Source organism: Macrotis lagotis, chromosome 3, assembly GCF_037893015.1.
Source record: "Macrotis lagotis isolate mMagLag1 chromosome 3, bilby.v1.9.chrom.fasta, whole genome shotgun sequence".
NCBI lineage: Eukaryota > Metazoa > Chordata > Mammalia > Peramelemorphia > Peramelidae > Macrotis > Macrotis lagotis.
This window is the reverse complement of record NC_133660.1, coordinates 8,218,398-8,242,774: the sequence shown is the minus strand read 5'-3', so window position 1 is coordinate 8,242,774 and position 24,377 is coordinate 8,218,398. Positions and strand designations below refer to the sequence as shown.

General features: G+C 37.2%; 1 protein-coding gene across 1 annotated transcript in view; it reads left to right on the top strand.

Annotated features, from left to right (window-relative positions):
• TSPAN5 (tetraspanin 5) overlaps nt 1–24,377 on the top strand; it is a 208,839-nt gene that overhangs the window by 68,414 nt on the left and 116,048 nt on the right. The gene's annotated exons all lie outside the window — the stretch shown is intronic.

The following is a 24,377-nucleotide window of genomic DNA, read 5'->3' as shown; positions in this document are numbered from 1 at the left end:
AATAGTAGGTGTTTAATAAACACCAGGTGATTGATATTAAACATGGATCTTTCTTGACTTGAACAAATGAATGCAGAACTAGGAAAAGAGTATACATGAAGAATATAAATGAAATCAAAGCTAAAAAGCAACACAAATCAATTCCAGTGACTATTTTTACTTATTATTCTTGATCCTTGAAATTAGATTGTAGGACCGTATATTCAGAGCTAGGCCACTGAAGTCATTGGGTCCAGTCTCGTAATTTGACAGTTGAGGATACTGAGGTTCACAGAAGCTAGTGGACTTGCCCAGTATCACAAAACTAGTAAATGTCTGGGGTAGGATTTGAAACCAGGTCTGGTCTCATTCCCTTATTTTGCTTATGAGGAAACTGAGATCCATAGAGGTTAAATGATATTCCCAAATTTGCCCAGGTTATAAAAGTGGGCCAGGTGAGATTTGAATCTGTGGTTTTGACTCCAAAAAAATGCTTCTTTCTAAAATGCCTTTTGTTAGATACTCAGCTTTTGAGTCTGCTTAAGTATTCCACTAAGTCACCTTTGCAATTGCTTGCCTTTCTCCTCTACTGAACAACAAAAAATTCCATATATATATATTATATATATATCCAACAAAAAATATACAGAAGTTTTTATTTCTTACTTTGGGGGGAGGAAGATTTGATTTTAAAGAAATTAATAAGCATTTATTAATGTCTACTATGTTGGTACAATAGATAGAATATCAGGACTGGAATTAGGAAGACTCCTCTTCCTCAGTTCATATCCAACCTCAGACACAAGCTCTATGATCCTGGACAATTTACTTAACCCTGCTTGCCTCAGTTTCCTCATCTGTAAAATGAGTTGGAAAAGGAAATGGTAAACCACCCTAATATTTTTGCCAAGAGAATGTCATTGGTATCCCAAAGAGTCAGACAGGACCAAAATAACGGAACAATAACACTGGGAGTCCAAAGAAAAAACCAAAACAATATGTTTCCAAGGAATTTAATATTCTTTGGAAGAAATAAGATGTAAAGAAATTAAGAAATATAAAATATGCACATGATAAATGCAAACTAATTCCAGGTGGAATAGGCATTTGGAAGACAAGAAAAATCTCGTCTTCTAGATGTTTAAAGGGAGCTGAGGATTGGAGGAAGGGAAGGTGAGGCCGGGCTGATTTTTAAAAAGCCAGTATGCCATAATTCTATTCATCGACCCCCCAGACTCTAGGCCTCTACTCCGTCCTGTTCCTGAAGAAGGATCCCTTCTAAAACATACCTGACAAGTGGTCAGCCAGCCTTCTTTGGAGAGCTTTTGGCAGCCACTGCAGCAGAGTTAGACAACATTTTGTCGATGAATTATTTGGCAGCCCATTTTTTGGCACTTTATCCAAGTTGTCTGTTAGTACTTGGCACATCCTTTTTTTGACAGCATTGACTCAGTTTCTGCCTGAAGGTAGCTGTGAAAGTATTGGTGTGAGGGCTTCTTTTAAACAACATGCTAACAATACTGTCAAATGACCTTTCTGAAATTGTTCAATTTGCCTGGTGTTTTGGAAAGAACATTTCAAGCAACTAGTGCCTATCTGGGCTCAGGGACTCGAGTTATTAACTTTTCCCCAAGGGGAAAAAAATCATTTAATGGACAGGATTTCTTGGCTTTTTATATTATCTGAACAGAGTATGAATCTCACACTTTTTCTGAAGGGCCTTATTAGGTCACAAGGTGGAATAAGACTTTAAATGATAATTTGCTTGGCAGAATGGGTTGAAGGACTCTCTCCAAACCCAGGAAATTGAATTTTTATTTTTGTAAGTCTTCACTCATTGTGCAATCTTGGGCCTATGTGAAGACCCTCCCATATCTATGTGAGGAGGAGGTAATCATGCTTTTCTTCAAGTCACCAGCAAGCATTTATTAACTACCTCTTATTCTCTGGGCATTAAGGATACAAAGAAATGAAACCATCCTTTAAAAACCTTACTGTCTAAAGGAGACTGCATTTATAGTTATATATACAAATCTACACATTATAAATCCAGTGTAATTTTTGGAGGTAGTTACTAGCAGTTCAGAGGAGCAGGAAAGTCATTTAGCTGATGAACTGTGAAGGAACCTCAGTATTTATTCTAAGAGGTGGTGGTATGGGAGGGAATGTAATCCCTAAATGGGGGATGGATAGTGCAGATGTATGTATGTATATGAAGATGGGAGATAGGACCTCATTTATGAGGCACAGCAAGAAACACATTGTGGTGATGTTTTGAGGACAAACCAGATGATAGATGTAGAGAGAAGAGTACCCTGCACATTAGGCAGAGAGGCGCTCTGTAAAACCAAGTTATTTTAATAGCTCTGTCTTGGACTTGGTCCAACTCATCTCTCCCTTTTTAAGGAGAGGGAGCCCCAAACCAGACATCTTATTCCAAATAAGATCCTTACTTGCTGCCAAAATTAGATGTGAAGGATTCCTTCGGCTTCCTTGCATATCTTACTCCTATGCATACACCCCAGTATTACATAAGCAAGCCATTTTATAATAGTTACTGATTCAGGGTCAACCCATACTCAGTTCTTGAATATCATTGCCAAAGGTGCAGGGAGAGTAGTTCAGTCACTTGACTGATGGGATGTTAGTTTCTGGTCAAAAATCGAATCATTGGTAGCAAAACATTGATTTTTTTGACTAGAGAAGGCAATATGCTGTCTTGCTTGGGAATCACACAATCATAGGTTTAGGTATCTCAGGTCATCTTGTTTAACATTTTACAGATGAAGAAAACTGAGACCTAGAGAAATTTGTGACTTTTATAAAAGATAGCAAAAAACTGAGTTGAGATTTTTGAATCAGAGGATGACAAGCCTTTCATAATAATCTCTTAAATGACTTCAAGATTTAGTAACACATGGAGGACCTTGGTGTACATATTAGACTTAAGAGTAGTGAGAGACCTAGATTCCCCTGTACCATCTTGGGCACATCATTTGCCTCTCATAGTCTCAGTTTCCTCAGCAGTAAAATGGGCAAGAAAAGGAGACTCAGCTTTTAAAAAATAAACAAAGATCTCTTTTCTCCGTGTATTTGTTTTGTTATTAGTAGTACAGACCCATGTGAGTTATCTTGATAAATAAATAGTTGAAGACAGAAACCGTTGTGGGTCAGACATTCTTTTTCTTTTACCATCAGGGACTGGTTCACCAATCACACATTTTGGTCACACATCCCACATCTGCCCAGATTTTCAAATAGTAAGTGTCTTAGCCAGGACAAGTCTTTGAGTTTCTGAAATCTGATCTTTTGCAAGAGGGCCTGTGGCCATATTTCTAACCATAGCATTAACCCATGAGGTGTAAATAGCAGGGTTTGCATCCTCTTCATGTTGAGTGTGGGGATTGATTTCTGGGTCTGGGAATGTGGAATAAATAGAAAGATTACTTTGCAAGTTAAAGAGGTTGCCAAATGATTACTTAACTCTCAGGTGTCTATTGGAATGTTTCGCTTCAGCCCATGGGAAATCTTGAATGGATAGCAAGTTGGTAAGGCTTTTCTCCTCTTCTTGCCCACATATTGGAGCCACACTGGCTGCTGCTAAGAGAGCCATTGTGAAAAACCTGGAGACTTAAGAGGATCTGTGTGGTCATCAATGAAAGAAAGGAAGAAACCGGGAAAGCAGTGTTGCTTAAGGGACTTGCCTCTTGGATCAGATTGGTCTGAAATACTTTAACCTATACTGCCTGAATTTTGTCACTTTCTCTTACAATATTGTCTAAGACTCTACCAACTAAATGTGTAAAACTGTCAGTCAAATCCCTTGAGGGCTGGTATTGTTTCTGTCTTTCGCTGTATCCTTTTGGGGGTGGTGCGAGGCAGTTGAAGTTAAGAGACCTGCCCAGGATCACACAACTAGTAAAGTGTCAAATGTCTGACAGAATCAAGGGTTAGGGTTCTAGTCATCTAGCTCTCCTCATCCCTTTTTGAAAAAAAAAATGTATTTTTTGGGAGACTAAAAACCTTAATCCTAAATAGTGAGTGAGTCAAAGAACAAATTGGAGAAACAATGTCATTAAGGATTATCATTAAAACAATGAGACAACATATCAAAATTTTGAGGATACAGTGAGAGCATCCTTTGCCAGTGCCTGGAACATAAATCTTAATTCATTTGTATTCTATGGCAGTAGTTTCTGCCCTCAAGGAGTCGATATTCTATGGGAGGAACAATAGAAATATCTATAAAAATAAAAATACATATAAATACATAAAAACATACAATCTAGAGGGTAATTTGGGGTGGGGAAGAAACTATTTGGGGGATGAGGAAATGTTTTATGGAAGAAGTGGTGGTATTGGAACTGATATTGGAGAGAAGCTAGGATTATAAGGGAGTTCATTTGGAAGATGGACGTGCCAGAGAATTGAGATATAAATTGGATTTAGACTCAGGGGACTTCTACTCAAATTTAGACTTTGGTCCTTTGTTCCTCTCTGTGAATTCGCTTGTTTGAAATTAATTTTCCTTCCCTGTAAAAAAGAAGAGATTAGAAAGTAGACTCCTTCCAGTTTTTAACCTCCGAGCCCCCGGATTTCAGTCAGATTACACTTTTCATAACACCAAGCTGAGTTTATCTGTGTTAGAGGGAATGTAAGTTTGAAGTAGAAGAAAGGAATTCAAAGACAAGTTAGCTGCCTGGTTCCTACAATTAGGAAAAGAATGTCTCTGGATTCCTTCCTTCCTTCCCTCTATTCAACTAAAACATTTTTCCCTCCCAGGACTTAGCTTTCAAAGTATTGCTGTTCATAGATTTTGTTGTATTATAGGTAACATAACAAGTATAAGGAATAACAAATGGATAGCTTTTACTGTTCCAAGTTTTCAAGATTTAATAGCTTCAAATGGTACTAAAACTTTTGGGACATGTTATCTATCTCATTGATATCCATTCCATGTCAAAGAGATATAAAAATAGCCTGGCCATGTTGCAGGAGTGCAGGTAACCAGTGGATAGGCTGGATGGTTATTATGCCATGCCAAGAAAAGAGAATCTGACCTCCAGCAATTGGATATATCAGTGAATCTGACCTCCAGCAAATGGATGGATCAGAGAATCTGACCTCCAGCAAATGGATGGATCAGAGAATCTGACCTCCAGCAAATGGATATATGCTGCTTTCATGGAAATAAAGTCAAAGATGATTTAAGATGTGCATCAGTATAGGGAATAGCCACATTGATTAAACTCCATATCCAGTTGAAGTATCCAATCTCCAAGAAAGAGTATGTATCCAGAGGAGAAAGATTGAGATAGAGTGAAGCCCGGAATCTTTGCCATTGGTAGAGTTAAATGAAAGAACTGAGCATTATTAGCTTACATGAAAATCGTTTACAGGTATTTATTTGAAGGGCCATTGAGTGGAAGAGGGCTGAATCCCTCTGCTTGGACCTAAACAATTCACACCACCTCAAAATGAATGGATTGCTTTAGGATGTCTTGAGATTGCCATTTCTGAAGATGTCCTCTCATTTTGAGAGGAAATTCCGCTTTAGGTGTGGGGTGAACTAGCAGAATACTGAATTTCCTTTTGTCCCTCAGTAGTTTAGTTTGGATGTAGACTATGTGGAGACTATGAGTCAGAATCATCCTTTTCCAGCTAATGTCTGATTAGTTCAAAAAAGAGCTGAACCTTGGAACTGCAAGAGACTCTTGAATGCTGGTTCTGACCAGACCAGACCGCAGACCTCATTACTCTCTTTGTGTCTCTGAACCTCATTAAAAATTTTTTTTCATTTTTTTCAATTTACAAAAATATTTTTTCCTACCCTACTCTGCCCCACTTGGTGAAAAAAGGGAAAAGAAAGTCATTTTAAGCATGCAAATCAAATTCCTATAGTGAGTCCAAACAAATAAATGTTTCATTCTGTACCTTTCCCTTAGAAAGTTGGTGGTCTGCTTCCTCAGCCATCTAGAATCCTGGTTGAGCAGCATTCTGAAGTCTTTCAGAATTGTTTATTTTTGTTGACAGTGTCATTTTTATTGTATGAATTGTTCTCAGTTTCCTATTCCTTAGCACGGGAACATTGCCACTTTTCCTACCTAGTGCCTCATGGGCTATTATCAAGAAAGCGATTTATTAATCTCAAAGAATAGAACAGCAAATTATTAGTTGGATAGTCATAGATCGGATAGATTCTTTTTTTTTTTTAGTTTTTTCAAGGCAAATAGGGTTAAGTGACTTGCCCAAGGCCACACAAGCTAGGTAATTATTAAGTGTTTGAGCTCGGATTTGAACTCAGGTGCTCCTGACTCCAGGGCCGGTGCTTTATCCACTGTGCCACCTAGCCGCCCCGATTGGATAGATTCTAATGGATTTAGAGCTGGAAAGGAACTCCTAAGGCATATAAAACAACTCCTTCAGTTTACATTTCTGGAAAACAGAGGCACAGAGACTTAAAGAGATTTTCCAAAGGTCATAGAACTGGACTTCAGATCTAAGTCTTTTGGGTTCATTATCTTGGGTTCTTTCTCCTAGGCTCCCTAAAGTATCTCCTTAGTTTCTGATGTTGAACTTAGGTCCTAAACTGCAGCCTCCTGTGGGGCAAGGGTTCCCCTCACTTAGTTGCCCTGGGTGACTGACACAGCCCACTCTAGCATATGCCACAGGTCTATGTAGTGCTGACTTTATCCTATCATGGCATATGGTCCCCTCGTTCCTGCATTTCTATTATAGTTTCCTACTTTGCTCCCTGCTTTCTTTTAGTCCAGAGACCTCAGGCTAATCACTTAACCTCTAGACCTCAATTTTCTCATCCATAAAATAAGGTGTTTGAACCAAATGATCTCACTAGTTCCTTCCACCTCTTAATTCTACACTTGCTATTTGAGAACTGACTTTGACCATTATGACTGTTAGGATCATGTGACTGTGGTATGTTGTTTGACCTCTCTAAGACTCATTTTCTTTATTTGTAGAGCAGAACAATGATGATTACATGATAGGGCTGCTCTGAGGAAAGCATCTGGTGGACCCTAAAGCAGTATATAAATATAAATTTCTATTATTATTAAGTGTGAGTTCTCAGACAAATCTTCCAAAAGGAAGCCTTTATTTATAGTCTTAGCCTACTTAAGGATCTGTAATAGCTCCCTGCTGCTCACTTTGTCAGGTCCAGAGGCTTCAGTCCATTTTTCAAGGACCCCTGAAACCTAACTCCAACCTCCCTAAGTGACTTTATTTCTTATAGTCATTCTCTACTCCAGTCAAACTATTTCTGAACTCTTATGAAGGAGGGAATTGGGGGTATTATTCCCTCCCAATTCTAGAGCCTACAGATCAAGACCTCCCCCACCCCCATTTTAGAGAGAAGGAAACCCACTCCCACTTCTACACAAATTAAAATATGACTGGAAAATAATGACCAAAATAAATAAAAATACAATAGACTACATGTTGTTAATATGCAGTTTTCTAACTCAATAGGCAGCATCAGGGATCCTCATGTATGAGTGATCCCCATTCCTACTTTGAGTTTGACACCAGCATTTTATACTATGCCTTGTTATTACTGTGCTACAGAATACTGAAAATAGATTACATCATTGTATTTTTTGGCTCCTAGTCTGCCTTTATTAACCTTCCCTATGAATTTAAGTATTTTCTAACCTGTATCAGAATTATTGGTGAATTCTTGATTCTTCTTTTCTTCCTTCCTAGATTGAAAGATGGTGGGGGGTGGGGCAGGGACCAGTTTGAGTTTCATTTAAACATAAATATTTATTGTGATCTAGGATTGGCATGTGACCTGATGGCCAGGGTATAAATAAAATTATAGTTTGGGGATGATCATAGAGGTCATCTACCTCTGGTCTGGCCGGCCCGACATTGAATTCAATATTTCTTCAGACTCCGGTCTCAAGGTCAGAAAAGAGTAGATTGGACCTCAATGATAATATGTGTATTTATAGAGACTTTGGCTGAAATGCTTGACATATAAAACTTAAGCTTAATCTGTTAGAATCTGTTGAGATGACTTTAAACTGGCACTTTCATTTAGTCATTTGTGAACTAAATTCCTTCATTTCCCTTTCTGTCTAGTCTTTCCTCTAGAAATGATGTAACTGGCATGGACGTGAAAGTTAATAATGAATTGGTCAGTGGGCTCTGATACCCTGTTTCTGTCTTTATTGAGCAGAGAGAAGAGAGGAAGGATGTATAATCATTTGATATGCTATTGAAATGGCACAAATATTTCTTTTACCTTTGGAACACACAGTCAAACCAAACCCTTCTGGGGATATTTCTGTGATACATTGTTATGGGATGGGAACACTAGATGGAAGATTTACTTTGTTTTGCTCAAACATTTGGTGAAACTATAAACTGATCCGATAAAACACCTTTTAATTTTTTTCTTTAGATGATTGATATGCTTTAAAAATATTCTTATAACTCTTGTAGTTTTGAGGCTACAGGCAACATGAATGTTTAGTTTTCTTGGTTATTTTCAAACAGTTTTAGCAAGCAGTATATGGGTTATATGCCACCAGTGCCAGAAGTGGAGAAAGCCGAGTGATTTTGACAGTTGTTGAAATACTTTTCTAGTTAATTTCTATAAAGACATCGCTATTTGTAAAAAAAGTTCTTTAATTTTTTTTGGCCTAAATCCACCCAAATAGGTCTTTATAGGTAATTAAATCCTTTGGTAATTGTTCAGTTTTCCATTTTATTATTATCATTATTTTTGAGTGTATGATTTCAATGAGCAGCAGAGGTTTTAAGTGGCAGTCATCTATATTCTAGTGACCCTTCCCATTAAATAAAACATGTATCTTACTGCAGGTTAAAATGAGAAATTACTTCAAATTCTAGTAGAGTAGTACACTGAAAATATCACATTTTGAAATCCTGGTCACAAATTGCTGACTTTAATCCATTCAATTTGAGGCAATTTATTTTGGCAGTTCATCACAAAAGCCTGGAGACTTGTAGGGACTTTAAAAGTAGTATGGATAAGAGCAAAATATTTGTTTTTCCCTACTTTTCTTCTAATCACTGTAGATCCAGGATCACTAATTCTCCACGTCTGAAGCCATACCCCTCAAACCTTTATTTGAATGGGAATCCCCTGATATTAGAATCCCTGACATGGGTCATGTAGCCCCTGCCTTAAATCTTAATGGGTAGAAGGAATTCTCCTCTTCCAGAGGTAGTTTATTCATCTTTTGAAAGTTCCCATTGTTTGGAGATACTTTCCTAAAATCCAGTTTTAGGAATCTGTTTCTCTAAGACCTCCACTTTTTGCCTCTTAGAATCACTCTGCTTTCCATCAAAGCAAAGATTAAAACCACCACTGTTAAGTGAGGCTTACTGATCCCCGCCCCCATTGCTAGAATTTCATTTTTCCCCTTCCCCTATGCTCCCCCAGTTCTCTTGTTTTTAAATGCTTTGTACATTGATAGAATGTAGGCTCCTTGAGGTCTAGAGCTGTTTCCTTTTTATCTTTACCTTCACAGGACTTGGGTCATGGTAGGCATTTAATAAAATATTTATTGATTAGCTAAATCCTTCTTTTGCCTTCTCAGCTTCAAAAGAATACAGCTAATCCCTATTCCCATCTTAGTTCAAGACAGCTACAGTAAAATGCAGATGAACTAACTCCCTCCATGACCTGTTGAATTCTTCCTGTCTTACAGAAAAAAAGCAAATCTAGTAACTTGTTCAGAAATTTCAGATCAGGGCTTTATTAACTGGGGCAAGAAAGAAGATAAGGATGTTCTTACGCAAAATGCCTAGAACTGTTTCCACAAATGCCAAACATTTGTATCTCTCAGTGACCTTGAGGTCTTAAAGCAACTTGGGCAGCTTTGTTGGCTTTAAACTGACTCCTGCGCAAAAATGGACATCTCACTGTGCCATTGTTGTTATAGTTCAGTCCTTCATGACCCATTTGGGGTTTTCTTGGCAAAGATAGCAGATTGTTCTGCCATTTTCTTCTTCAGATCATTTTATAGAGGGGGAATCTGAGGCAAACAAGGGTAAGAGAATAGCCTAGGGTCACACAGCTAGTAAGTATCTGAGACTAAATTTGAGGTCAAAACGAGGAGTCTTGCAGATTCCAAGCCCAGGGCTCTATCCAGGGGCTCCTAGCTGCTCCTTATTGATATATGTTAAACTTTTGATCAGCTTTTTCTTTAATTCTCTCCACTTAACCTGAAATAGTCATTATTTCTAATTCACATCCAGAATATTCCATCCTATAGAGCAAAGATAACATCAGAAGCATTTCTATTGATTTGTAAAGAAAGTTCAGTGCCACAGAATCAATGCATTTGAAATGTGAAACTGGAGAAGGCTCTTGAAGTTTTGTCCTTTGGATAACAAGGAGATCAAATCATTCCATATTTAAAGAAATGAATTCATTGGAGGGTTGAATACTGAAACTGAAGCTTAAATATTTTGGTCTCATAATGAGGAGACAGGACTTTTTGCAAAAGACCCTGATAGAGGGAAAGATTGAAGGAAAAGGGATGGTAGAGGATGAGATGGATAGATAGTGACATGGAAACAATGAACAAGAGCTTGGATAGACTTCAAGATATAATGGAGGATAGAAAGGGCCTAGCAAACTATATAGTCCATGGGGGTCACAAAAAGTTGGACAGGACAGTATCACTGAACAACAACGGAAAGCCAGGAGATGGCTGTCCTTAATTCAGCCGGACATTTGTACGGTAAGAGGAAATGAACAAGATTTATGAAGTTTCTATGAGCACATGAAGACCAGGACTGAACCATAGGTAGATTGGTTTAAAAAAAACAACAGGATTTTTGAGAAAGAGAAATCTGGAAATCCCAGCTTAAAACTATAAAAAAGGGTCTTCCAAAGAAGGAAAAAAAAAGGGAGGATAAGGTATTTTTTTTTTAAAAAAAGCAGTGTTTTTCAAGAGCAACAGAATTAGAAAAAAGTTGAAAAACAGAGTTATTTAAATGGAAATGAATCCTCAACTCTGGCCTTTTAACTTTGGGGGGGAAAGGAGGGGAATTGTGCTGGAAACAGATCTCAGCAGTTCTGTATAGTTTTTGTTAATGACAATTACCTTGTTTTTGCCAAGTTGGCACAATTGAGTCTTTAAAAGGCTCAGTGATCTGTTGGAACCCCTAATGCCTCTTTATTAGAATGTTTTCATCCCTCAGGCCATGATGAAATTAATTCCTTTTTAACTTTCTGAGACACAATCACTTTTACAAATAGGAAAATGAAAGGGAAGGTCTCTGCAAAACAGTGTACAGATTATTTGGTTTGTAGTGTACACTGTCAAAGGTCTGTGTTGCTTTGTGAGGCAGGGTCGGGGCTAAAACTTATTTTGGGTTTGGTTTAAGGCATCAAAGGGAAAGGATGAAGGAAAAAATGCTAATTAGACTTATTATTATTATTATTAGAAAATGTAGATTTGAGAGGACTAATGGATTCCCATCATTTTCTTTGGCCTCATGGGATCATTCGTTTCTCATTTGTAAATGTGAGAATATTGACCTTCAAGGTCACAGTTATTCTCTATGTCCCATATGGTCCTAAATATTGCCTATTAGGGTCCTGGCTTAGTTACTGAAGGCTGATTGAAGACTGATCAGAAAGAATTTATACTTCTGATAAAAACAATTTCTGTTAATTTAGCTTCTGTCTAAATAAAAGGATTTCTAACTTAGCATATTGTGTAAACTGACCCCATGACCTCAGATGTTTACGGATGGAAATTCTAGAACCAGTTTGGCAAATTAGGGCTTCAGACTAAGACTAGTTTATCTATTTTTCTCTAATGTTTTATTATATTGAAAAATGTTAAAACTCTTCACCAAACTAAACCCAGGGAGGGAGCTGGATTTGACTCTCAGACCAGAAGTTTCCCTCTGTTCTAGAGCACGTATAATAGCCAACTCAACTGGGGAAATTTTTGAACCACTTTCCTTTTTTTACCTCATCTCTTCTCTGTAATCACTATTCCTTTTTTTTTTTACTATATAAACATTTTGTCTTCTAACTATATACAATAGTAGTTTCTACCAATCAGTTTTTGCAAGGTTTTGAATTTTATAATTTTTCCCCCTCCCTCCCTTCCTGCCCCTCTCTCCCCAGTAGAAGGCAATCTGACTCAGATTGAATGGAAATATTTGTTTCCAAGATCAGCATAGATCAAAATTGAATGTGTTGAGAGAAAACAAAACCAGATCCATAAGGAAGAAAGAAAATATTGGAGATAGCAAAATTCTGTTAATACTTAAGACAACTTTTTAAAAATTGAAGATAATAATCTCTGGTCTTCATTTAAACTCCATAGTTCCTTCTCTGGATACAGATGGTATTCTCTATCATGGATTCCTTAAAATTGTCCCGATCATTGCATTGATGGAGTGAGCAAGTCCATGAAGTTTGATCATCATGCCATGTTGCTGTTAGGGTGTACGGTGTTCTTCTGGTTCTGTTCTTCTCACTCAACCTCAGTTTATGCAAATATTTCCAGGCTTTTCTGAAGTCCCATCCCTCATGATTTCTTATAGAACATTCATATACCACCTTGTGTCCCCAATTGATGAGCATCCCCTTGATCATCTTGACCAATACAAACAGCGCTGCTGTGAATATTTTTGTCCATGTGGGGTTTTTACCCTTTTTCGTTGTGATCGGCATTCTTCTGAATTCCCTGCTCTTAGGTGCATCATAGCCCCACAGGGAGTGAGGGAGGTAGAGAGCTTAGCTAGACAAGAGGTATATTTTCACAAGTTTATACTTTTTAAAAATTTTTGACCTTGAATTCGCTCCACTTATTCTGAAAAGAAAAAAATTGGAAGGGATTTTAGGCTAGAGTAATATCTCTTAATATTGTCTCTTGAATTAAAAAGATTTTTAGTCAAAATATAGATTTTACTTTAGACAAATTAAGCTATAGTTTAACAATAAATTTCATATTTGTCAAAAGAAGAAAGACTATCGTGCTAATCAAACAAATACAATAGGGGGCAAAACCAAAGTCTTAGCCTTTGTAAATAAGAACTAATAACTAGTTAAGGCAATGCTTTTGTTCAGGGTCCCTCTTTCGGACCTACCCCAAGTTGTTTTTTCCAGGCCAAGTTTTAAAGACAGTGCTAAATGTATATTTAAATCCACATTTAATATTGTGTCTGGTTGAGAAGAAAGGAAATAGAGCAGCGAGAATGGAAGAGACTGATAATTAGGTAGCTTTGTAGCCTGTGAGAAGTATTGGCAACATAAATGTCCATGAAAAGACAATGGGGCTTTGTTTGGAGCTAAGAAAGCTAGAAATCATTGTGTCTCATTACTTCAGCATTCCAGAGTTGTCAGGGGGCTTGCTGGACCCATACACAGGCATAGTTTTTTAATCGGATCTAAACACACAAAAGAAATGATTCTTTCTTATCCCTTTCTCATCCCCGAAACGTACACATTCATTTTTATTATTGTATTAAGAATTCACCTGCTCCCCTTGCCTTGGCTCCCGTCCACTTTTCCTGAAGGCTGGGAAGCAACTGCCAGCATCTTGGGTGCTAGGGCTACTTTCTGGTTTCTGACCAGAGTGTTCAAAGGGAAAATGGTAACTTTTCCATTAGCCTTCCACTCTTGGCCATTGGTCTTCTTCCAATGGCAGATATATAAGATACCTTCTCATTTGTTGAAGATGCCAAGATCGTGTCAGTCCTGCTTTACTTGGCTTCCCATTGACTCTAAGAAGCACAAGTCTATTCTCTTCCATGTACCATAAGTACACTGGCTTAGTGGGAGGAGAAATGGGAACTTCAGCTGTTTGTTTTCCTAAGAGTTGGCAATGGTGGGTGTGCTGGGCTATTCTTGGTACAGACAGTAGCTTCAGAAACATTGCCTAGCAGGGTTTCTTAGCCTTTTTTTGGGTCACCAATCCTTTTGGCAGGCTGGTGAAGCCATTAAACTCTTTCCCAGAATAATATTTTTAAATGCAAAAAATAAGATACATAGGGTTACAATTATAATTATATTGAAATAGCGATCCAAATATTTATTTAAAAACTCCAAAATTTATGGTCCCTAGATTAAGAAACTGTGCTGTAGAGGATAATGTTCAGGGCTGTCTGCTTTTCTTTCTTCATTTTAACCTTTTTGACATGAACTGATTTTTCACTTCATTAACTGTATCAAACTTTCTTTTAGAATTTCTTATTTTGATAACTATGTTGCCATAGGAGAATCATTGCATGGGTAATAGCTCCAAACCAAATTCCACCTATTAACTACAGGAAGAGAAATGGAAGGATTTATATGGGCTTTCTCTTCTGTTAGTGAAATATGACTGTTGTGACCTAATTCATTTACATATTAAATGTGCTAGACATATCTGTGCTTTTTTTACTCGTAACCTAGGAAACTGATACCCTGCTATATCGAAAAGTCATTGTATAAGGGCCACTGGGTGTCTGGTACATTGTTCTTTTGCGCTTGAGAAAGCAGCAAAAGGAAAGAGTTGTAGTTTTCTAAAATGTCTCCATTGGTTATCAGAGTGGGGAGAAAAACAAGGAGGGATATAGATTTTTCTTGTAAAATGTTCAGAGCTTTACTTGAAAAAAATTAATATAAAACTGTTTTGCCTAAATTTACCAAGTAATTATAGCAAACATTTGTGTAGATTTTTAAACTTCAGAACAGCTTGTATATTTAAAAAAAAGTTTGAGTTAAGTAACTGCCACAACATAAAAGGAGAGCTTAATGTTTAGCTCTGGACCTAGTTTGTTGACATTGAAATGAAACCAGCTGGATAGATCCTCAACATGGCTGCCATTCATCTGAGGTTTAAGTAAGTTTGATTCCTCAAGGTGATAGGTTTGACAGGATATTCTTTCTGGATGATCTCGTAGTGAACTTGGAAAATTGGGCTAATGAGAAACCAAGTCTGTAGCATCTTCTCATGTTAACGTTTGTGGTACGGCCTTGTTTTGTGAGAGTCATAGATATGCTTTGTACTCCTCCCATTAGACTAGATTCTGAAGGAAGAGAGGCTCTAAATAGAAACTCTCTAAACTGAAAGATTATTTGTGCCACCTTAGAAAAAAGAAGATAGCCAACCATAGTTCATCAATAAGCATTTATAAAATACCGTTCCCAGGAATATGCTGGAAGACTGTAAAAAAGCAAATGAAGACTATCCCTGCCTGTAAGAAGCTTCCATTCTACTGGAGTAGGACTCTAAACTTCTTGACTATGCTATGTCACAGAACGCCTTGGTAGTCTTGTGGATCCCCCGGACCCCTTCTCAGAATAATGTTTAAATACATATCATGAAAGACATAAGACAGCAAAGGGAACAAGTTCTGTGGAAATAGCTATCAAAATGTTTCCCTGTCTATGAACACCAGGATAGCCCCTGTGCGAGAGGGTTGACTACTACATACTTACAGAGAAGTGAATAAAGGAATTAAAGTCAGAATTATTGACTTGCTATGTATGGATTCTCTTGGACAACACAAAGTTTTCTCTAATTTCTTCTTCCAATCTCTTTCACTCTCCATATTCTATGAAATATCATATGTGGTCTATAATCTCAGTTGCCAGCTCTTTCTGTACATAAAAATATAGTTCAAATAGTTTAAGTGACTTGAATTTGATAAGGAGGAATGGGAGGGAGGAAGGGAGGGAGGGAGGGGGAGAGAGAGAGAGAGAGAGAGAGAGAGAGAGAGAGAGAGAGGGAGAGAGAGACTGACTGACTGACTCTCCTCAACAGATATATCAATAACTGAATTCATGGGATAATAGATTTAGAGTTGGAAGGGACCAAAGGCCATCTAGCCAAAATTCCTCATTTATTGAGGAAGCTGAATCCCAGAGACAGTTTTGCCCAAGGCTACCCATATAGTAGGTGTCTGAGGGCTGAATTGAAACTTAGGGTCTTTGATTTCAGATCCACTATTATTTTCCATTCTCTCAAGTCCCTACTTTATTTACTTTATCATGCCTCTATGCCAGGCTTTTGAAATATTCCCTGAAAACTCTTAAAATAAAATAAAAGCGAAGCACTTTAAACAGATTTATTTATTTTGAATTTTACAATTTTCCCTTTCATCTCGCTTCCCTCCCCCAATCCCCCACAGAAGAGTCTGTTAGTTTTTACATCGATTGGTATTCATTATTCTAAATTGAATGTGATGAGAAAGAAATGATATCCTTAAGGAAAAAAAAGTTTGAGATAGCAAAATATTATAATAAGATAACATTTTGGTTTTTTTTTTAAATTAAGATAATAGTCTTTGGTCTTTGTTTAAACTCTGCAATTCTTTCTCTGGTTACAGATAGTATTCTCCATTGCAGACAGCCCCCAAATTGTCCCTGATTGTTGCACTGATGGAATGAGAAAGTCCATCAAGGTTGATCATTGCCCCCATGTTGCTGTTAGGGTGTACAGTGTTTTTCTGGTTCTGCTCATCTCACTCAGCACCAGTTCATACAAATCCCTCCAGGCTTCCTGAATTCCTATCCCTCCTGGTTTCTAAAAGAACAATAGTGTTCCATGACATACATTTACCACAGTTTGTTAAGCCATTCCCCAATTTTTTTGAATTATAAAGATTTTATTTATTTCGAGGTTTTTTTTTTAGGTTTTTGCAAGGCAAACAGGGTTAAGTGGCTTGCCCAAGGCCACACAGCTAGGTCATTATTAAGTGTCTGAGACTGGATTTGAACCCAGGTACTCCTGACTCCAGGGCCGGTGCTTTATCCACTACACCACCTAGCCACCCCTATTTTGAGTTTTACAGTTTTTCCCCTACTCTTACTTCCCTCTCTCCCCCAACAGAAGACAGTCTCTTAGTCTTTACATGGTTTCCATGGTATACATTGATCCAAATTGAATGTGATGAGAGAGAAATCATACCCTTAAGGAAGAAACATAAAGTATAAGAGATAGCAAGATCAGACAATAAGATATCAGGGTTTTTTCCCCCTAAATCAAAGGGAATAATCCTTGGTCTTTGTTCAAACTCCACAGTTCTTTCTCTGGATACAGATGGTATTCTCCATTGCTGACAGCCCCAAATTGTCCCTGGTTGTTGCACTGATGGAATGAGCAAGTCCATCAAGTTTGCTCATCACCCTTATGTTGCTGTTAGAGTATACAAATATTTTTCTGGTTCTGCTCATCTCATTCAGCATCAGTTCAATGCAAATCCTTCCAGGCCTCCCTGAAATCCCGTCCCTCCTGGTTTCTAACAGAACAATTGTGTTTCATGCCATACATATACCACAGTTTGCTAAGCCATTCCCCAATTGATGGACATTCACTCAATTTCCCATTATTTGCCACCACAAACAGGGCTGTTATGAATATTTTTGTACAAGTGATGTTTTTGCTCTTTTTCATGATCTCTCCAGGGTATAGGCCCAGTAGTGGTATGCACGTTTTTGTTGCTTTTTGGGCATAATTCCAAATTGCTTTCCAGAAAGGTTGGATGAGTTCACAGCTCCACCAACAATATATTAATATCCCAGATTTCCTACATCCTTTCCAACATCAATCATTGTCCTTTCTGGTCATGTTGACCAGTCTGAGAGGTGTGAGGTGGTACCTCACAGATACTTTAATTTGCATTTCTCTAATAAGTAGTGATTTAGAACAATTTTTCATATGACGATGGATCATTTTGATTTCCTCATCTGTAAATTGACTTGGCATATCCTTTGACCATTTGTCAATTGGGGAAAAATAAAGCACTTTAGATACGTTATTTCCTTTAATGATTAAAAGATTTTAAGGAGTTAGGTACATTCCACCATTATTTTCTATATCCATTTTACAATTGAGGAAACTGAGGTCCAGAGATATTGAATGATTATTATATTGTCTATGTCTCTAGTACCTTCAGATTAAAAAAAAATTAGTAAAGAGCATGAATTTACCTAATCTCTTATGAAGGGTGAAATTCTTCTTGCTCATTAATTTTAAGACTCAATGACGTGTAAGTAAAGGGTACAGATGTCAAAGTTTGCCCTTTTAGAGAGAAAAAAGAATTAAGTTCTAGCCCATATTTCCTTGATTTTGCTAGTGGGAGTTGATATGTAACTTTTTTTTTGTATACAACCACTGGAGGCAGTTTGCTTATATGGATCTTCAGTAAATGTTGAGTGGAGAAAAAGATCAAATGAGATAATGTATGTAATGTATTATTTCCTTTCTAAAGCCTTACCAAACTTCTCTTTCTGCTTGCTTTACTAAATGCTAACCCCATTCTAGGACTCAGGAATGACTCTCACTGGTATGGGTAGGGTGGTAACTGACTGGTGAATCATGGAATAGAATCTACTTGGGAAGCATTTTAGGTGGTTCAGTTCTCCCCATTTCCCAATAGGACCATTCAAACAATTTCTTGATGCATTTCTTTTTTTTTGTATTGACCATTTTAGTTCCGTTCTTTTCAGTTCAAAGATCATCTTCTCCTTGTCAGAGAAAACAGAAACAAAATAAGAATTAATCACCTCTTTCTTCTCTCTGTTGATTTCTCATCCCTGCTACTCTAAGCAGTGGTCTGGTCTCTTTTTCAATCCTCTTGAAATGCGGATTCTCCCAAAAAAGTGAATTTAATCATAGTCTATTAAGCCTATCATCAGGAAGGCGGCTTCAGTGAACTGGGTCCAAGTTCATCTTCAGTACTATGTGACAATATATTCAGTTACACCATCTGTAAAACAAAGATGATAATACTACCTATAGGGTAGTCACATGATAATTATATATAACTCTGAAAACTTGAAGGGCAACATAAGTATAAATTATTAAAACAAATTCTGTTGTTACTTTCAGTAAAATTTAAAAATTCAAATTAGATTTATGTTGCTTCAGTTTAAGCCCCTTTTTGTGCTTCAGCTGAAGATGAGGAATATTTGGACATTTTCTAGTAGTATACCTACCTTACTACCAATAAAAACCATAGCTCATTCTTTCTATTGTCAACCTAAAAAACCAATCCCCCCCCCCAAAAAAATAAAACAACCCAGTTCTTTTAGTCTTTCATAAACTATTTTTTTTTCAGGAAGTACACACATGAACAAAAAAATACCAAAAAACAAATCTCGTAGTGTTCATTTTTATTTACTGAACCCATATATAGTAATAGGTTTTATGTGATTTAAGTTGCAGATCAATATCCTCAGTCACATGTTTCCTTGAGATAGTTTTAGCAAGTAAGCTCATCAGCAAACATTTATTAAAAACCTACTATGTGCCCAGCTCACTTTGGCAACACATATACTAAAACTGCTACAGTAGTGCCCTACATAAGACTGTTAGAGGCACAGTGAGTAGAGCACCAGTTCTGAAGTCAGGGAGGTCTGAATTCAAATTCTGCCCCGGACACCGACTGGCTGTGTGACCTTACACAAGTCACTTAACCCTGATTGCCTCATATCCCTCATATCCAGGGCCACCTCCAGTTGTCCTGAGTCATATGGTTCATATCTGGACACTGGACCCAAATGGCTCTAGAGGAGATAGTGAGATTGGTGATTTAGCACTGTACCCCCTCACTCAAATCCATTTCATGGTCAAGTCATGGCAGCACTTTCCTATTGTCATGGTCTAATTCACCCTGTGAATCTGTAAAGGAGAACAGGTGGATAAAGAGAAGAGAAGAGAAAGGACATTAGCTGAAAGAAATGAGTTTACATTGGAGTTTGACCAAGGTTATGGGCTTAATTTTTCTCCTTTTATGTCAAGATAGGACTTGCAGCAATTTTAATGACTTCAATTTTCATCTTTATTCTGAATATTGGCTCAAGAATATGTATGAGCTCATTTTACTGTAAAGTCAAAAGAAGGGCTAAAGTAGATAATATTTGCTAGAACTTTGAAACAAAACTATATAAATCTAGCTGGCTCTTAGCAAAATGAATTGGAAAGCAAAATCAACTGGATAAATAATTTTGCTTTTTTAGTTATCTAGATATTTAAGGTGAAAGGTTCTAAACTTGTAAAGTTGGGGTTGGCTTCATGAAAGAGTTCAGCCTTTGACTTGTTTGTTTAGACTTGCCTTGATGTATTTTTATGAAGCATATTGACCTCCTTTCTCAGTTGGAGAACTCAGAGCTATTTGTAATTGTGGGTCCTTTGTGGGTAGAAAGCTAAGAACATAGCTTAATTTAATATTGGAACTCACTAAACATTAAATAACAATGTGAAAAATAGATTAGTGGGAAGATTTCAACTTCATTTTCTTTTTGGCCCAAGGAATTCCTCGGAAAGCTCTGCACTGTAAAACTGTTTATCCAGGGATTTTTGGCCATTAATACAATGACTTCAATCATTAGGAAATCCTGATGACTGTGTAAGGGTAAAATGCTTTCCTGTAACATGAACTTGAGATAGATTTCAATGAAAAAATTCTTCTATCTTTTTCATCCTTTCTTTTTCTTCTTAATAGTACATATTGTACTTTTGTTTCCTTTCCCAGATTTATATGATTTCGGTGCTAGGCAACCTTCCTTCCTTCCTTCCTTCCTTCCTTCTTTCCTTCCTTCCCTTTCTCTCTCCTCTTTCTTTTCCTTCCTTCTTTTCTTTCCACCAGCATAAGAGCCTGCTTCTAAAGGGGTCTCAAGTGACATCAACTTCTCATGAAGTTGATCCTGATCTGGTTTGTTTTCAATCTGCCCCTTAAGTCACACTTATATTTTTCTAAGCATATTCCCCTATGGCCCAAGTTACTTTGAAAAAAAAATATTCCCCCCCCCCCCTTTTCTTTGCTGAACTGTGGCCAATAGCAAAATATACAGTGGTTTTAATACAGTTTACAATGTAATGAGTTGTTAATGCAACAAATGAGTTAATCCTTGGTCTTCCTTCTTTTATGGAGTTGGACCTTGTTTGTTAATGTGTTATTTTGACTGGGTAATTATCCCTTCTGAAGGTTTAGCAGGAAAGATAGAGATATAAAAGAGACTGGAGGAAGAGAAGGAGCTGAGAAAGGGGGTTTAGAAAAAAACTATACCTTTTCAAATTGTGAGTTTACCCATTTTCATTTTCAATAATAACCAACAAGCATATTTGTCTAAGAATTTAGTTCTAAAGTGTGAGCCCTAGTGTTTCATTGAATTCTTGTGATGGAAATTCAATTAGCACCCTTCAAGATCCAAGGAAACAATCATCCTTGCTTGTCCTATTTCTAACTGAAAACTGTGTCTTTTGGTATGATACTAGTTGTCAGCACCAATATTATTAATTTCATATTGTTTCCTGCACCAGATTACAGTATTACATAGATAGTATATAAGTTTGTTAAAGTTGTGGAGATTTTTTGTTTTTGTGTTTCCTGTAAAGATGTGACCCTTAGGGAATCAGGTCTCTTATTATTGGGAATCCTAACTATATCAAACTTATTTTTTTATCAAGGTTTATGTATATTCCTTTATTTATTAAATCATCATCAGATTGATGCTGATGTAGTGAAACATTTGAAGTCTGGTTTCAGAATTGAAATAAGATATTGTGAAAATAAAAATATAATAAATGTTTACCATTAAAAAAAGAAGTCCTAGTGCCAAGTTGTGACAATGGTCATGCAAATGGACTATTACTAGTTAACTGGAGAATACAGCATTGGCTTGGAGTAAGGAATTTCCATTGTTTAGTCATTTTTCAGTCATGTCTGACTTTTTGTGACCCCATTTGAGATTTTCTTGGCAGAGATAGTAGAATAGGTTTCCATTTCTTTTTCTAGCTCATTTTACAGATAAGGAAACTGAAACAAACAGGTTGAAGGACTTACCTGGTGGCAAATAGCTAGGAAGTGTGTCTGAGGCTGGATTTGGACTGTGGAAGATGGCTTCCTGTCTCTATTCCTGGTGCTCCATGCACTACTTGTGCCACCTATCTGCACCCTGGGATCAGGAATACATGAATTTAGATCCATCCTCAGACACTACGCATGTACCTGAGTGACCCTGGGCAAGTCACTTAATTTTTCTGTCTCCGTTTCCTCAATTGTAAAATGGGAATAACAATATAAATTAGACTACAACTGCACTACTAACAACTACAAGGTTATCGCAAAAGTACTTACCGCCAGAGCATGATACATTTTAGATGCTGCCTGAATATTGGATCCCTTTGCTACGGAAGTTGCCACACGAAGAGTGTAGTTTGCCGAGGCCACAGAAAAGGGATATCCTTTTCTAAGATCAACCCACTTACATGGTTTCTAGTATTGAAAGCATCAAAAGACTCAGTTTTAGACATCCTTAATTTTCTACAAGCCTCAATGGAAGACAATGGCTTGCCAAATGAGTGTCTTGTCTTTGTTCCAGAGGATGATGCTCCCTTTAATGAAGTCCCAGTTTAGTACCATGTAAGGAGACCTATTTGCTCTGATGTCATTTACCTTTCTTTCACCCTTTGTCTCTCCAGAGTTGCAAATAAAACTCACAGGAAAAACAGTCAATTGCCTCCAGCCCTCAACTGGTATCTAAATTGGAAATGGAGGAGTAAGAGGGGGGAGTAACTGGAAGGAAACAAAGAGTTTTGTTTTATATACAAATATTAAATTACCGATTGTATGTATTTATATGTGAATATATCAGTTATATATTTATGTATATTATACACACATGTATTTATACATATAAATGAAAGAAGTCTCTCTTGCAAGCTTTCAGGGTTTGTGTATGAGATCATGTTTATATTTGTGTATTTTTTTTAAAAACAGGCCTTTTTTGAAAAAAACCTGATGTCCTCCAGATGAGGAACTTTTTCAGTCAATTCAAATTTCACCTTTTCTGCAACATTACCTCAGAGAGTTGTCATTGAGGAACCAAGTGACCAGGACCTTGGAGGGGAAGCTTCACATGAACTGATCTGAGACCATTTTCTAATCATGATAGCTCTCCTAAGTTTCTCATCCACTTGTATAAATACATACATGGGTGCTAAGAAACCAGAGCACAACTAATTCACTTTGTTAATGTCTGCATTACTAGTCCTCCTGTTGGTTTTTGCTTGTATCTTCATGAATAGAAGTTGAAACAGTGTACATTAGGAATGGTCAAGTTAGGAACATTTTTTAAAAAGGACGTTTCGAGTTAAATCATGGTCCCTCCAATGAAATATTTCTATTTTGTATGTAAGATAGATCTTATAAAATATTTTGTAGCTTAAAAAAATGATTTGTTGGTTTGTTTGTTTTCACTGAAGTTTAAAAAAATGAATTCTCTTGAAAGCAGAGCTCTGTCCTACTCTTTGTACCTCTTCTATTTTTCTCAAGCTCATAAATTTTCCTTTCCTTTTTTGATTTTGCTTATTACTTTTTTTTTTAAAAAAGTTTGCAATCCCTGTATTGATTTAGAAGTGTGAAGTTAAGATGGTTTTACTGCTTACTGGAGAGTAGCTCAATATATCTTGGAAGAGATCAGCTGAAATCACCTCCCTAGAAGTCTTATTAAAGGGATAGATATCCATGAAATGTTTTTGCTGCATTCAACCTGCTTGGTTTTATGGTCTGGAGAACAACAGGTTGAAGTCTTGAAGGGCAGCTACATTCCTAGGTGTGATAGATGGGTGATTGGCTAGCAAAGGAGACCATGAAAGAGGAGAACCAGGAGCTGCATTCTGAAAACCCAGAAATAATAGAGTATCCAGGAGGTAAGTTAGGGTTAAGATTCTCCTATGGTGCGTCCATCCTTGGGAATCTGAGTTCTGATTGGTGAATTCTTCTTACCTGCCAAAGCCATTACCAAGCATGCATCAACCCTTGCTTGGCTATGTGTGTTGTCTTCTACTAGTCTGGACACTCCTTGAGAGGGAACTGTCTCACTTGTTTTAAGAGTAGTGCCTGAGACATAATAAGATCTTAAGACTTTTTAATCCAGCAGTACAGGGGGGGGAATTCAGATAGGAAAAAGAATTGAGAAAGGACCATCACATTTGGCAATAAGAAAACATTTTTTTAGATTTGGATTAAAAAAAAGTTTCAGTAAGATTATATCAGCAGTAGAATTGCAAAGAGTTGAGGGGTGAGAGGAGTGAAATTAGAGGCCCTGGCCTTGATTCAGGGGTCCCAGCAGTGGAATGAGACATTTCTACCATGAGTGGTGGTGTTGAACCAACAGTATGACCCTTCCCGGCTATAAACTTCTTGAAAAAGGAGGGGGAAATAACTAGAGTTCAGATTACAGAAACAAGAAATTGAACAAGAGTATTAAAGAACTATTAAAGGAAACCTGGTTGTTTAGTGATGAAAATACAGGGTAAAGTCTGAGAAGCCAAGAGGATGCCTGTTCTACCTCCAGACTTTAAGAAAAGGAGAACAACCAGGAATAAACTGGGAGGTTGGAGGAGTGGCTAGAATCTCATTCTCTTTTTTAGGGAGAACCAGGT